The sequence below is a fragment of the Zingiber officinale genome, chromosome 4A (assembly GCF_018446385.1).
Source record: "Zingiber officinale cultivar Zhangliang chromosome 4A, Zo_v1.1, whole genome shotgun sequence".
Classification (NCBI taxonomy): Eukaryota; Viridiplantae; Streptophyta; class Magnoliopsida; order Zingiberales; family Zingiberaceae; genus Zingiber; species Zingiber officinale.
The window spans coordinates 110,752,217-110,765,404 of NC_055992.1; the positions used below are offsets into that span (position 1 = coordinate 110,752,217).

Sequence of the window (13,188 nt, forward strand, 5' to 3'; positions counted from 1 at the left end):
CCAAACCAAAGTATCATTCAGGCAGAATGAATCATCAAGAGGAAGTCCTCAACGAGGAAGGGCTTCTACATAGAGAGGAAGAGGTGGTCGTACTTCTAACTCCAATTGGCACACTCAAAATCAGAATGATGGAAATAAAGAACATGAACATGGGAAAGGCTGTGGTGGAAGCCGAGGTCAAGGCCGTGGACGTGGTAGAAACACTAGATGGAGGTATGATAAAACAAAATATCAATGTTGTATTTGCAAGAAGTATGGTCATCACTATAATGAATGTTGGTATAACACTAACAATGGAGAAGAACAAATGGACCTTGTCAATAAGGAGGTAGACAATGAAGGACCAATATTGTTGATGGCATGCGATGGGCCAGAATCTGTCCAACCTATTACATGGTTCCTATACACAGGAGCATCAAACTACATATGTGGGAGAAAGGAGTTGTTCACAAAGTTTGATGAGAGGCCAATAGGTAATATCACCTATGGAGATCTATCACAAAGGCCAATTAAAGGAAAAGGTGACATTTTGTCTGAATTGCAAAATAGAAAGAAGGTATTGATCTTAAATGTTTATTATGTTTCTGGTATAAAAATTAATCATTTGAGCATTGGTCAATTATTGGAGAAAGGATATGATATACAAATGAAAGACTTGACTCTTAGTATTCATTATAAAAGTAATAATCTTATTGCTCATGTCACAATGAGCAAAAATAGAATGTTCCCACTGAAGTTAACCATTAATGAAGAGAATTGCTTCAAGGCAAGCACTATGGATAGTTCCACTCTTTGACATCTTTGATATGTGCATCTAAACTTTGAAGCATTAAAGCTACTTTCAAAAAATAACATGGTATTTGGATTGCCAAAGATTGAAAGTTTCAACCATCTATGTGAAATATGTATTGTTGGAAAGCAGCAAAGTAAGCCATTCAAAAAGTACAATCAGAGGCGAGCATCTTCACAACTTGAGCTTGTGCACTTCGATCTTTGTGGACCTATCAAACTTATCTCTTTTTGAGGAAATAGTTATTTTTTGACTTTTACTGATGATTATAGTGGGAAAACTTGGATATATATGCTGAAAGAGAAGAAATAAGTTTTCACTAAATTTAAGTAATTTAAAATTAGTTGAAAAATAAAGTGGATATCAGATAAAATGTCTACAAACTGATCAAGGAGGTGAGTGCACCTCGTTAGAGTTTAAAAATTTTTGCAAAAAAAATAGTAATCTTCATCAACTCACAATGCCTCAAACATCCCAACAAAATAGTGTTTCGGAAAGAAAAAATTGAACTATTCTAAAATAATTCAATGTATGTTGAAAGAGAAAAATATCCCAAAAGAATTTTGGGAAGATACTGTTACTTGTGTTGCATATTTATTAAACAGGTTTCTTACTAAAAGAATTGGAGACATCACTCTAGAGGAAGCTTGGAGTTTACACAAACCAAAGGTGGATCATCTTCATATTTTTAGGAGTGTAACATATGCAAAAGTACAAGAAGAGAAGCGGACAAAACTTGAAGATAAAAGTCAAAAGTGTATCCTCTTAGGCTATTGCGAGAATGCTAGTGGGTACAAATTGTACAATCCCAAAACTCAAAAGCTTGTGGTATCAAGAGATGTGGAATTTGATGAAAACAATCATGAAATTGAAACAACAACAATAATGATGACATGACTCATTTGAAGAAGATTATAAAGACAAGAAAGACAAGCAAGAAGAGAGTGAAGAAGTATCATCATCCAACAAGTTAACACTTAGTCAAAAAGTGATGATCCAAACCGTCCAATTGTGAAAAAGATGAAGAGCATCCAAGATATATATGACTCCAGGCAAGTGATTGATATTGACTTTGATCTTAATAAGTTGTGCCTATTTGCAGGATATGATCCTATAACTTATGAAGAAGCATCCAAGGATACAAAGTGGAGAAAAGCAATGGAAGAAGAGATTCATACTATAAAAAAAAACAATACATGGGAGCTCACTTCACTTCCGCAACGACACAAAGCTATTGGAGTCAAATGGGTGTTCAAAACAAAGACAAATGTAAAAGGAGAAGTTGAAAGGCATAAAGCAAGGTTGGTTTCTAAAGGATACAAGCAAAAGTATGAGATTGACTATGAAGAAGTCTTAGTACTAGTACCCGGCTTGAAACAGTAAGGCTACTCATCTCTCTTACAGCTCAAAGAAGATGGAAGATATATCAGATGAACGTAAAATCTACATTCTTAAATGGAAACCTTGAAGAAGAGGTTTATATTGAGTGACCACCTGATTTTATCATCAAAGGGTAAGAAGAAAAGGTATACAAATTTTTTTAAAAAATCTCTTTACGGACTCAAGCAAGCCCTTAGAGCTTGGAACTCAAGAATTGATGAGCACTTTATAAAAGAAGGCTTCACAAAGTGTCCATATGAAGAACTCATATGGACATATTATACTAGTATGTCTTTATGTGGATAATTTAATATTTACAGGTAATAATATCTCCATGATTAGAGAATTCAAGCAATCAATGGAGAAGGAGTTTAAGATGATAGATCTAGAATTGATGAGATACTTACTTGCCATTGAAGTACAACAAAGAGAAGAGAGAATCTTTGTATCACAAGAAAAATATGCTAAAGAGATTTTGAAGAAATTCTCAATGGAAGATTGTTATGCTATGGATACGCCAGTTGAATATGACATTAGAATGACTAAAGATGGAGAAGGAAAACTTGTGAATCTAACTTATTACAAGAGTCTTGTGAGTTGCCTAAGGTATTTGACACGTACAAGACCTGATATATTATTTGGAGTTGGTTTGGTAAGTAGGTACATGGAAACTCTAAAAATTTCTCACTTATATGCAGCTAAGAGAATTCTTAGATATATCAAAGGGACAATTGATTATGAGTTTCTTTATTCATTAATGAAAGATATTAAGTTTTTTTTGTTTCAGTGACAGCGATTGGGCTGAATGTTATGATGATCGCAAGGGCACTACTAGATATGTGTTTTATATTGGTAATATTGCATTCACTTGGTCTTCAAAGACACAATCAATTGTTGCTCTATCAACTTGTGAAGCTGAATATATTGTTATAGCCTCTTGTGTTTATCATGCTATTTGGCTAAGGAGATTACTCTAGGACCTTAGATTGCAACAAAAAGCTACAACCAAGAGCTATGTGGATAACAAATCAGCAATTGTTTTAGCCAAAAACCCAGTTCATCATAAAATATCAAAGCAAATCGATATTCGCTTTCATTTCATAAGGGAGTATGTTAAGTCAAAAGAAATAGAATTGCTCCATGTGAAGTCAAGCGATCAAGTAGCAGCTGATATATTTATAAAGCCTCTAAAAGTAGAAGCCTTCCAATACCTAAGGAATTTGCTGGGAGTCCAAGGAGGAAAAGTTTAAGGGGGGCAGATGTTGACATATAAACTTATTTCAAAGATAAATTGACTTCTTCAAATGCAAGAACAATGCTAAGAACAACTTGACTTCATCAACCATGCAAGGGAGTTGTCAAAATCAATTTGACTTCATGTGACTTTTCATCAACTAAGCAAAGTTCAATTATCCTACTAAGTTCAATGAAACTCTTTATGACAAATGTCATTACTATATAAAAGAATAAAATATAATTATCTTATGTTTAATGATGTGACGTACTTGTAGAAGAATGTAGAAGTATGAATCTAAGTGGATAAATAGAGACCTTGTATGATGATGAAGCAGGTAGTAAACATTTCTTTTCATAGAATTTTTCTCTCATCCTCATTCTTTGTTGCAAAGTCTCTCCTACATTCTTGTTTCCTCATCCTAGTTCCACCAAAAATTCCAACATTTCTTTCTCTTATGGTAAATATAAGATTTCACCTTTTTTTACTATCATTGGGCCCTGAGCTATAGCCCGGGTAGCCTTGAACATGACTCCACCATTAGCTGTGAATCACTCTAAGTGTTTTTAGGTTTTGTGTTTCATTCATTTTTATTAACAATGGTATCAAAGCATTTTTGAAATGCATGTTCGAGTTATGATCACTGTGCATTTTTTTTTAATGATATTGTTAACTTCGAAATGATAATTTCAAGTCCATGTTCGAGTTATGATGCTTTCAAATGATAATGTGCACTTCGAAAATTCTGTTCGTTCTTGAAAAAGAATCAAATGATTGCATGCGATTGCAATTTATTATGAACATCTCTATTGTAGAATGCATAAAAATGCCTCTGCGATGCAATTTTGTTGCCAAAATTCGGTCAAAGAATCGCTATGCCTCAATGCACACCTATTTGAGGCCGTAGGAATCGCCGACGGAGTTGCTCCATTGTGTTCTACCATTACCGGCTTCTGCTGTCACCGTGCAACATTTTGAATGTGTAGTGATCTGCCGCCGTCAACAGGTGAAATCGCGTCCTTGTCATGACCTGCCGCTGCCGTTGCCATTTTGGCGGCGGGCGAAGAGTGAACGATGGCTGCGTGGGTGTTAACCAAAAAAAAAATTATAAAAAAAATGAATTGTTACGTTTGCGCTTTTTTTTTAATCTTCATGACTAGTTAATTTAATAATTAGTTCATTACACATTACAAGAGAAAAGCTGAAAGATAACTTTTTTTTATACATTGTCAATGTGATTGTAAAGTGTTTTTAAAAATATTGTTGTTAAAAGTATATAAAAGACAATGTCTAAAAAGATTTGTCTTTTTCTTAAAGACAATATTTTTACAATGTATAAAAAGTATTGTCATATTTTTTATAAAGACAATGCTTCTGTAACACATAAAAAAATATTATTTTTTTCTATTTATAAAACTGTTGTCTATTATATTTACATCATAAATTGCTTAATTAAACTCTTATAAATAACACCAATTAAAATAGAATGAAAGTACAACTGATCAATCTCCTTGCTATTGAACTAGAAATGTGTTATATAATTCAAACAAAAAATATATAGACATAATTCCAAACTTTAGATTCATGTTAAGTCTATATAAAAATAAAAACCCTACAAAGCTCAATTTGTGTATTGGTTGTTGTTGAGCTGAAGGTGCTAGGGGCCAGCGAATTTGGTGGAGAATTGCTTCTCGACATGCTTGAGGTTCCTGCAGCACTGGTACAAGAAATGAAATAGAGAAAATCATGGTTACTTAAATTATGGAAATGGAAATGAAAATCCAACTCATATTGCCCATGATATTAGGATTAAAACACAATAGCATTGTATTAAATCACTATGAGAAACATCCACATAATTCATCTCTTAGTATGATCATTTTCTCGAAAGAATGAATTGTCTAAAATTAAAATATCTATTATACATTTAATACATGTTCCTTCCATTCTTCACCATCCATTAAGTTCATATTTCAGTAAAGGAACAAACAAGAGGATACGAATCACAAATAGTCTCTAAGTGTGCATAAGAAACTAGTAAATTTTGGACACGGCAGAAACAACATAAAGAAAAACTTAAAGGTGATGGGGAAGAACCCGCCCCAAATCTTATATTGATTTGTTCTCCAAAAAAAATTACCTAGTTGTAATTAGTTGTAGTAATTGGCAATGAGGTTACATGACCTTTTTCTAGGCAATACCACTTATAAGTATCACTAATTTGTTGATGATAGATTTACAAATTTTAGCAGATTATATAAAGAGATTTATGTTCAACAGATGCTAGTGGGAAAGATCTAATTTGCTGACTTTGAACTTATGTAGATGTTTTCCTTAATCTGATCTGTTATGAAATTATTGTTGAGCTTTGTGCGAAAGAAAACGGATTGTCATATGATGGATGGATTATCAAAACAAAGATATGGATCACGAGTAGTGGACAGTGTCAGATGCTAGTTTAGTACTACATGATCACTTGCAGACTGATGAAGGAGATCTATAAACTTAGATGAATGAACCACAATTAATTTCAATTTAAGAATTTTGGAGCAAAGGTTAGGCCTAGTTAGTTAATAGTTGGCTTCTCTCATTTGGCTGGATGTAAAAGAAAAACTATGTCAATCGAAAATAGTTGATATAGAACAACCAATAGGAACAGAATTTAAGTTTAAACTCACTATTGGAAATTTAATGGAAAATGATCAAGCACATATATCAAACTACAAAGAGAATCAATCAACAAACCTCTGGAGTAGTAGCTCGAGAATCTCTATCAAAGTGCCTTCCTCTTTTTGTTCCTTTCTTCTTTTTAACTTTTTTACCCAAATCATTGGATTCATGTGCCAAAGTATGAGAACCATTTGATATTATAGATTGCTCCAAATTTATGCATTTCAGATATAGAGTTTGTCAGACAAACATTTTCCTTCTCTGAGATACAACGATCTACCACTCTACAATACAAGCATAACTCAAGTAAATAACAATATATGAAACATAATTGAAGCAGAGTAAAATTGAGTAAAATTGAGTTCACATTTTCAAAGAATCAACAAAGCTCCTACAACAATATGTTATTTATTGCTTCCATGTACCACATGAACCCAATCAAACAATGAACCAATTAAATGGATTAAATGTTGTTTGAACTACAGGTGTAACTCAGTAATATAATTGCACCAAAACAGTAGCAAGCATGCAATAATCAGATAAATGAAAGAGTAAGGTTGAGTAATTAGTATCTCCGGTTGAAGTGCCGGCGTGCCGACTTTCTTTAGAAAATTTATTGTCACCCACGGTGCAGAGGTTCTCCGGCAAAATTCTCCCAAGATCCAACAACCACTCGCATCGTTCGTAGGTGCACTCCAAGACGAACTGCGCACTCGGACTAAACCTCAGATCGCGCAGAACCAAGCCTCAGAACAAAGGGAAAAGAAGAAGAAGCACGCACTAGAGAGGGAAGAAGAGAGCAAAATGCTTTGGTGTATTGAACAAGGAATAGAGGAAGTGTATTTATACACTTGAAGGACAGAACCAAACCGGACCAACAAAAATAAATCAGGTTGCCAAACCAGACTGGCAAAAACAAACCATGCCGCCCGCAAACGCGAGGCCCACGAGCTGGGGATTTGCACCCCCCTTGCGCGCGATGATCGCGTGCGTCGCGCCCAGTTTATGGATTTCCGGCTCGAACCCCCCGAAACCACCTGATTTGAACTTGGCCCGCGCATGCGTATAGGTCCCCTTAAATTTGCTAAGCTAGCATGGAAGGGTTCCATATATAAGGACTTCTAAGCTTCTGAGCTTAGCAATGTGGGACCAAACAAAAGGAATTGAATTAAAACTCAACAATCCCCCACTAATTCAAATTATTTTGGTCGAAAACAAAGAAATGTTCTGAGGCTTGGTTGCAATGAGCTTTTAGTGAAAATACCTTCCGGTTTGAATTTTCACCTAAGTACATCAATCTTATTCACATAGGTTTGAAGAGAACTCAGTCTTGATCTTCAACCTTTTAAATGTGAAAATCAATTGGTAACAACTCATCACGGGTGACGGTTGAATCCTTCTGGGTTGGTGCATTACGGCCATGCCACCGAATCTTGTTTCATAAGTGCTAAGGAGAGTTGCCTAGACCCCCTACACTGTGGCCCCACAGTTACACTTACATAGGTGAGTTCTCCAAGGATGTACTGCGATCATCCTGTCATTAAGACCTTGAACTCATTAAGAGCTTCTAAGCTCATCCTTACTAGCAGTCAAGCATCTATCCAGGGAAGAGACTATGAGATTACATCTCAATCAATTTGATGCTTACGATTCACCCTTATAGCTTGTTTATACCACATTGAACCTACTTCTTGGGATCTCCAATCAGATAGGTTGGGTTGCCGCTATAGATGAAACCAGGATAGGCCTCAGTCCCATTCCCTTACTGGATCTATTGATTTTCTCAGAATCAAGTCCTTTAGTGAGTGGATCAGCAATATTATCCTTTGAACTTACAAAGTCCAATGACACCACTCCAAGAGACACTAACTCACGAATAAACTTTAATCTTATTCGTACATGTCTCTTCTGTTTTTGGTTATACTTGGAGCTTTTAATTTGAGCTATTGTTGTTTGATTATCACAATGTATTGAAATAGAAGGTATTGGCTTTATCATCAAGGGAATTTCAGAAAGAAGACCCTTAAGTAAATCAACTTCAGTTACTGTGGTATCCAAAGCACACAATTCTACCTCAGATGTAGAACGGGTTATAATCGTCTGTTTAACAGACCTCCAAGCAACTATACAGCCTCCAAGTGTAAAGACATAACCAGTAACGCCTTTATGTTCAGGAGTGTCATCTGTCCAACTAGCATCACTATATCCCTCCAGGACTGCAAGGAATCTCCCATACCACAAGCCCAAGGATATAGTACCTTTTAGGTATCTGAGTACTTTGTCTAATGCATCCCAATGCGTTCTGTCCGGACAGCTAGTAAACCTGCTTAATTTCGATATAGCAAAAGAAATATCATGTCTAGAACAATTTGCTAAATATATTAGACTACCTATTATTTGTGAGTATCTTAATTGAGACACTGCCACACCACTCTTATTCTTGTGGAGAGTTTTTGAAGGATCATAAGGTGTGACAACAGATTTAACTTGGCTATAGCCATATTTCTCTAATACTCTCTCAACATAGAGTGACTAAGAAATTGCTATTTCATTAGTTGATCGAGTCAACTTCAACCCTAAAATCATATCAGCACAACCCATATCCTTCATATCAAACTTACCACTTAAGAGAGTCTTAGTCTCATTAATAATAGAAAGGTTAGAACCAAAAGTAGAATATCATCTACATATAAACATAAGATAATACAATTATCACCTTTCATTTTAGCATACACACATTTATCAGAGTCATTCATTTCAAAGCCAAACGATAGCATAGCTCTATCAAATTTTTCGTGTCACTGCTTTGGGGCTTGCTTCAAACCATAAAGGGATTTGACTAACCTACAGACTTTATTCTCATTTTCAGAAACTACATGTCCCTCAGGCTGGTCCATATATATCTCTTCTTCAAGATCTCCATTAAGGAATGCCGTTTTGACATCCATTTGATGGACCTCAAGATGATATATGGATGCCAATGCTATTAACATTCGGATTGTAGTAATTCTGGTAACAGGAGAATAAGTGTCAAAATAGTCAATCCTTTCTTTCTGTTTGAATCCCTTAGCAACTAGGCGGGCTTTGAATTTATCTACTGACCCATCAAGTTTTAGTTTTCTCTTAAACACCCATTTACATCCTATAGTGTTACACCCAGGAGATAAATCTACCAACTCCCAAGTGGCATTAGAGATAATAGAGTCCATTTCACTTTTAATGGCCTCTTTTTAGTGTTTAGCTTCAGGAGAAGCCATAGCATCTCTATATGTCACAGGGTCACCTTCTATATTATAGGTGATAAAATTCTGGCCTAAATCCGTAGACACACGTTGCCTCTTGCTCCTTCTCAGTTCTGTATGTTCACTAGATTCATCTAGTCTAGAGTGACTTGAGGAAGGTGTACCTTCTACGGATAATGGGGCCTCTACGGAAGCAGGCATATCTCTAGTAGGAATACTAGATATAGACTGAGGTGTTCTCATCTTCATAGGAAATATGTCCTCAAAAAATATAGCATCACGAAGTTCTACAATAGTATTTGCATCTATTCCAGAAATTTCAGATTTAATAATCAGAAACCTATATGTAATACTATTTTGAGCATAACCCAAGAAGATACCATCTACGGTCTTTGGACCAAGTTTTTTCCTTCTGTGTTCAGGTACTAGTACCTTTGCAAGGCACCCCCACACTTTAAGGTATTTCAAACTTATCCTCTGGCCTTTCCAAAGCTTATATGGGCTTTTATCCCTAGACCTCATGGGGACTCTATTTAACACATGACATGCAATGTATAGAGCTTCCCCCCACATGAAGTTGGGTAACCCAGAACTGCCTAACATGGAATTAATTATATCTTCAAAGGTTAGATTTTTCCGTTCTGCTATACTGTTGGATTGAGGACTATATGGAGCAGTTACCTCATGAATTATACCTGTATCTTGAAAAAAATTTTAAAACAGGTTCGAGGTAAACTCTCCACCCCTATCAGACCTTAACCTCTTAACAGATTTATTTGTTTGATTCTCAGCTTCAGATTTAAAAACCATAAATTTATCTAAAGCTTCATCCTTGGTTTTCAGCAAATAAACATAATAATAACAAGAGTGATCATCAATGAAGGTGATGAAATACCTTTTATGATCTCTCATTATTACACCGTTAAACTCACAACAGTCAGTATGGATCAATTCTAAAATATCAGAATTTCTCTCAACTGATTTGAAGGGTTTTCGGGTTTGTTTATATTGCACACAAACTTCACATTTTTTTCTTATCATTTATAGCATGCTTAGGAATCATGTCTAGGTTCATCATCCTTTTCACGGTATTAAAATTGACATGTACTAATCTGTCATGCCATATATCATAAGACGCAATGTTATATGAATAACCAATATCAGTAGTTTTATTTTAAGGTAGTATTTTCTACATTGAGTTTAAATAAACCTTCATTAAGGTAACCTTTTCCAATAAAGGTTCCTAAATGTAATATTACAACTTTATTACATTTAAAGTTCAACTCATAACCAGCACGGACTAACTTTGACTCGCTAATCAGATTCCAACGGACCGCTGGAACATGATGCACCTCATGCAGTGATAGGACTTTTCCAGAGGTGAACTTCAGGTCAACTTGTCCTATCCCAAACACCCTGGCTACAGAATGGTTCCCCATGGTCACGGAAGTGCCTTCAATTACCTGATAAGTAAGGAAGGCAGAGCGATCAGCACAACAGTGTACATTAACACCTGTATCAACTAACCATTCATTGGGTTGATAGATCAAATTTAGTTCGGGTTTGAAGGTAACAAACCTATCGCTGGTGCCGTCACTAGCAGCCACAACATTTGCTTGTGCCTTGGTGTTGGACATATTGCTCTGGTTCTTCTTCTTGGGGCAGAATTTGGCATAATGTCCAATTTGTCCACATGCCCAGCACGACTTAGTTCCATTTTTCTTTTGAATCTTTGGTTTGGGTTTTATCTTGTTCTTCATTTTTTGATTTTTGAATTTTTTCTTGTTGGATGAGACTACTACGTTTGCCTTTGGAATAAAATCCATGGGCATTCTTTTATCATCATCTTTATGTTGCTTCCGATGTTCTTCTTCGATATTTAAGGCAATCATCAAATCTTATAGAGAGATTTTACCTCTTCTATGTTTAAGAGTCATGCCAAAATCTTCCCAACTCAGAGACAATTTTTCGATGATAGATAAGACCTGAAATTTTTCGGGTAATGGCATATCTCCTTCAGCAAGACCATGAATTTGAATTTGGAATTCATGTGTCTGCTCAACCACAGATTTGCCTTCAACCATTTTGAAGTTTAGGAATTTTGCCACAGTGTACTTTTCTAAACCAGAATCTTCGGAATTGTATTTTTTATCAAAAGATTTCCATAGTTCTTTAGCCGAAGCCATTGAACAATACACATCAAATAGTGCGTCTGAGAGGGCAGACAGGATCCTCCCATGGCAGAGATAATCCCTTTACTTAAACCTCTGTAAGGCAGCACTATAGGCAGGTTCCTCTTCATTAGGTGAAGGAGGATATGTTTCTATAACAGAGAATAGTCCTAGCGTAGTAAGCCAAAATTTCATCTGTTGTTGCCAATGTCTAAAGTTTTACCCGAAGAATTTCTCGGGTCTGGCACTAGCCTCATCAGACCCCGTTATCCTATCATTCATCATGTTTACTGATGCTTACAATAATTTCTCTAAAATTGTTGTTTGAACTACAGCAGTAACTTAGTAATATAATTGCACCAAAATAGTAGCAAGCATGCAATAATCAGATAAATGAAAGAGTAAGGTTGAGTAATTGGTATCTCTAGTTGAAGCGTCGGCGTGCTGACTTTCTTTAGAGAATTTATTGCCGCCCACGGTGCAGAGACTCTCCGACAAAATTCTCCCAAGATCCGACAACCACTCGCGTCGTTCGTATGTGCACTCCAAGACGAACTGCGCACTCGGACTCAATCTCAGATCGCGCAGAACCAAGCCTCAGAACAAAGGGAAAAGAAGAAGAAGCACGCACTAGAGAGGGAAGAAGAGGGCAGAATGCTTTGCTGTATTTATACACTTGAAGCAGTGCAAGAAGTAAAGCGTGTGTCGCTTCTGCTTCCTCACACGCGGGTGCGCTGCTTCGCTTCCTCATGCGGACAGAACTAAACAGGTGCAGGCCGCCCGCAAACGTGAGGCCCACAAGCTGGAGATTTGCACCCCCCTGCACGCGATGATAGCGTGCGTCGCGCTAGATTTATAGATTTTCGGCTCGAACCCCCCGAAACCACCTGATTTGGGCTTGGCCCGCCTATGTGTATAGGTCCCCTTAACTTTGCTAAGCTAACATGGAAAGGTTCCATATATAAGGACTTCCAAACTTCTTAGCTTAGGAATGTGGGACTAAACAAAAGGAATTGAATTAAACTCAACATTAAACAACAAATAAAATACAACTGAACCCCACAACTTACCTTGAACCTTCTGCACCTTCTTCCTGACCTATCCTTACAACCTTCACAATGTATACGGACTATAAGAACACATGTCTGCAATTGAAAACATGTGCTCATTTATATGCATGAAAGTCAATATTTTCTATAAATAATTCAATTCTCATTTCATTAAAAAATAGAAACTAAAAATTGAAAACATATCATTGAAGAAATCACAATGAAATCCTGAACAATTTACTTGGTGCTGATTTCTTAGCATTTTGATTAGTCATCTCGTCAAAGAGTCTCTGAGTTATCTGAAATGATTCTTAATAAATAAATGGCGAATCTAAAATCATTTAACTAAGCTCTTACTAGTTTCTAGAACTAAAACCCTCATCAACGATCTCTAACCCTTGCAGAATCGAGGATAAATAAAACCAACCTTATTCATTGGCTTTGTAGGATCGAGGAGTTATCTTGGATAGCCATAAACCAGGGAAACAATACTGCAGAGGCAAATCAAGCATAAGAGAAGGCGCGTATCAATGGTAAAGAGCAGAAAAGTGATCAATCCTAAGTCAAGTGCGAGAAATCAAACCAAATTTAGGAAAACAAGCATGTTTTTATAGGAAACTTACATCAAGATGTTGCTGCATGATCTTGGGCC

General features: G+C 36.1%; 1 long non-coding RNA gene across 1 annotated transcript; it reads right to left on the reverse strand.

The window, feature by feature from the left end:
• Positions 1–12,553: 12,553 nt before the first annotated feature.
• Positions 12,554–13,188, reverse strand: LOC121973554. Its single transcript, XR_006109655.1, has 3 exons — positions 13,160–13,188; positions 12,964–13,027; positions 12,554–12,632 (listed from the first exon to the last, which is right to left on the reverse strand). It is a non-coding gene; the product is annotated as an uncharacterized LOC121973554 (long non-coding RNA).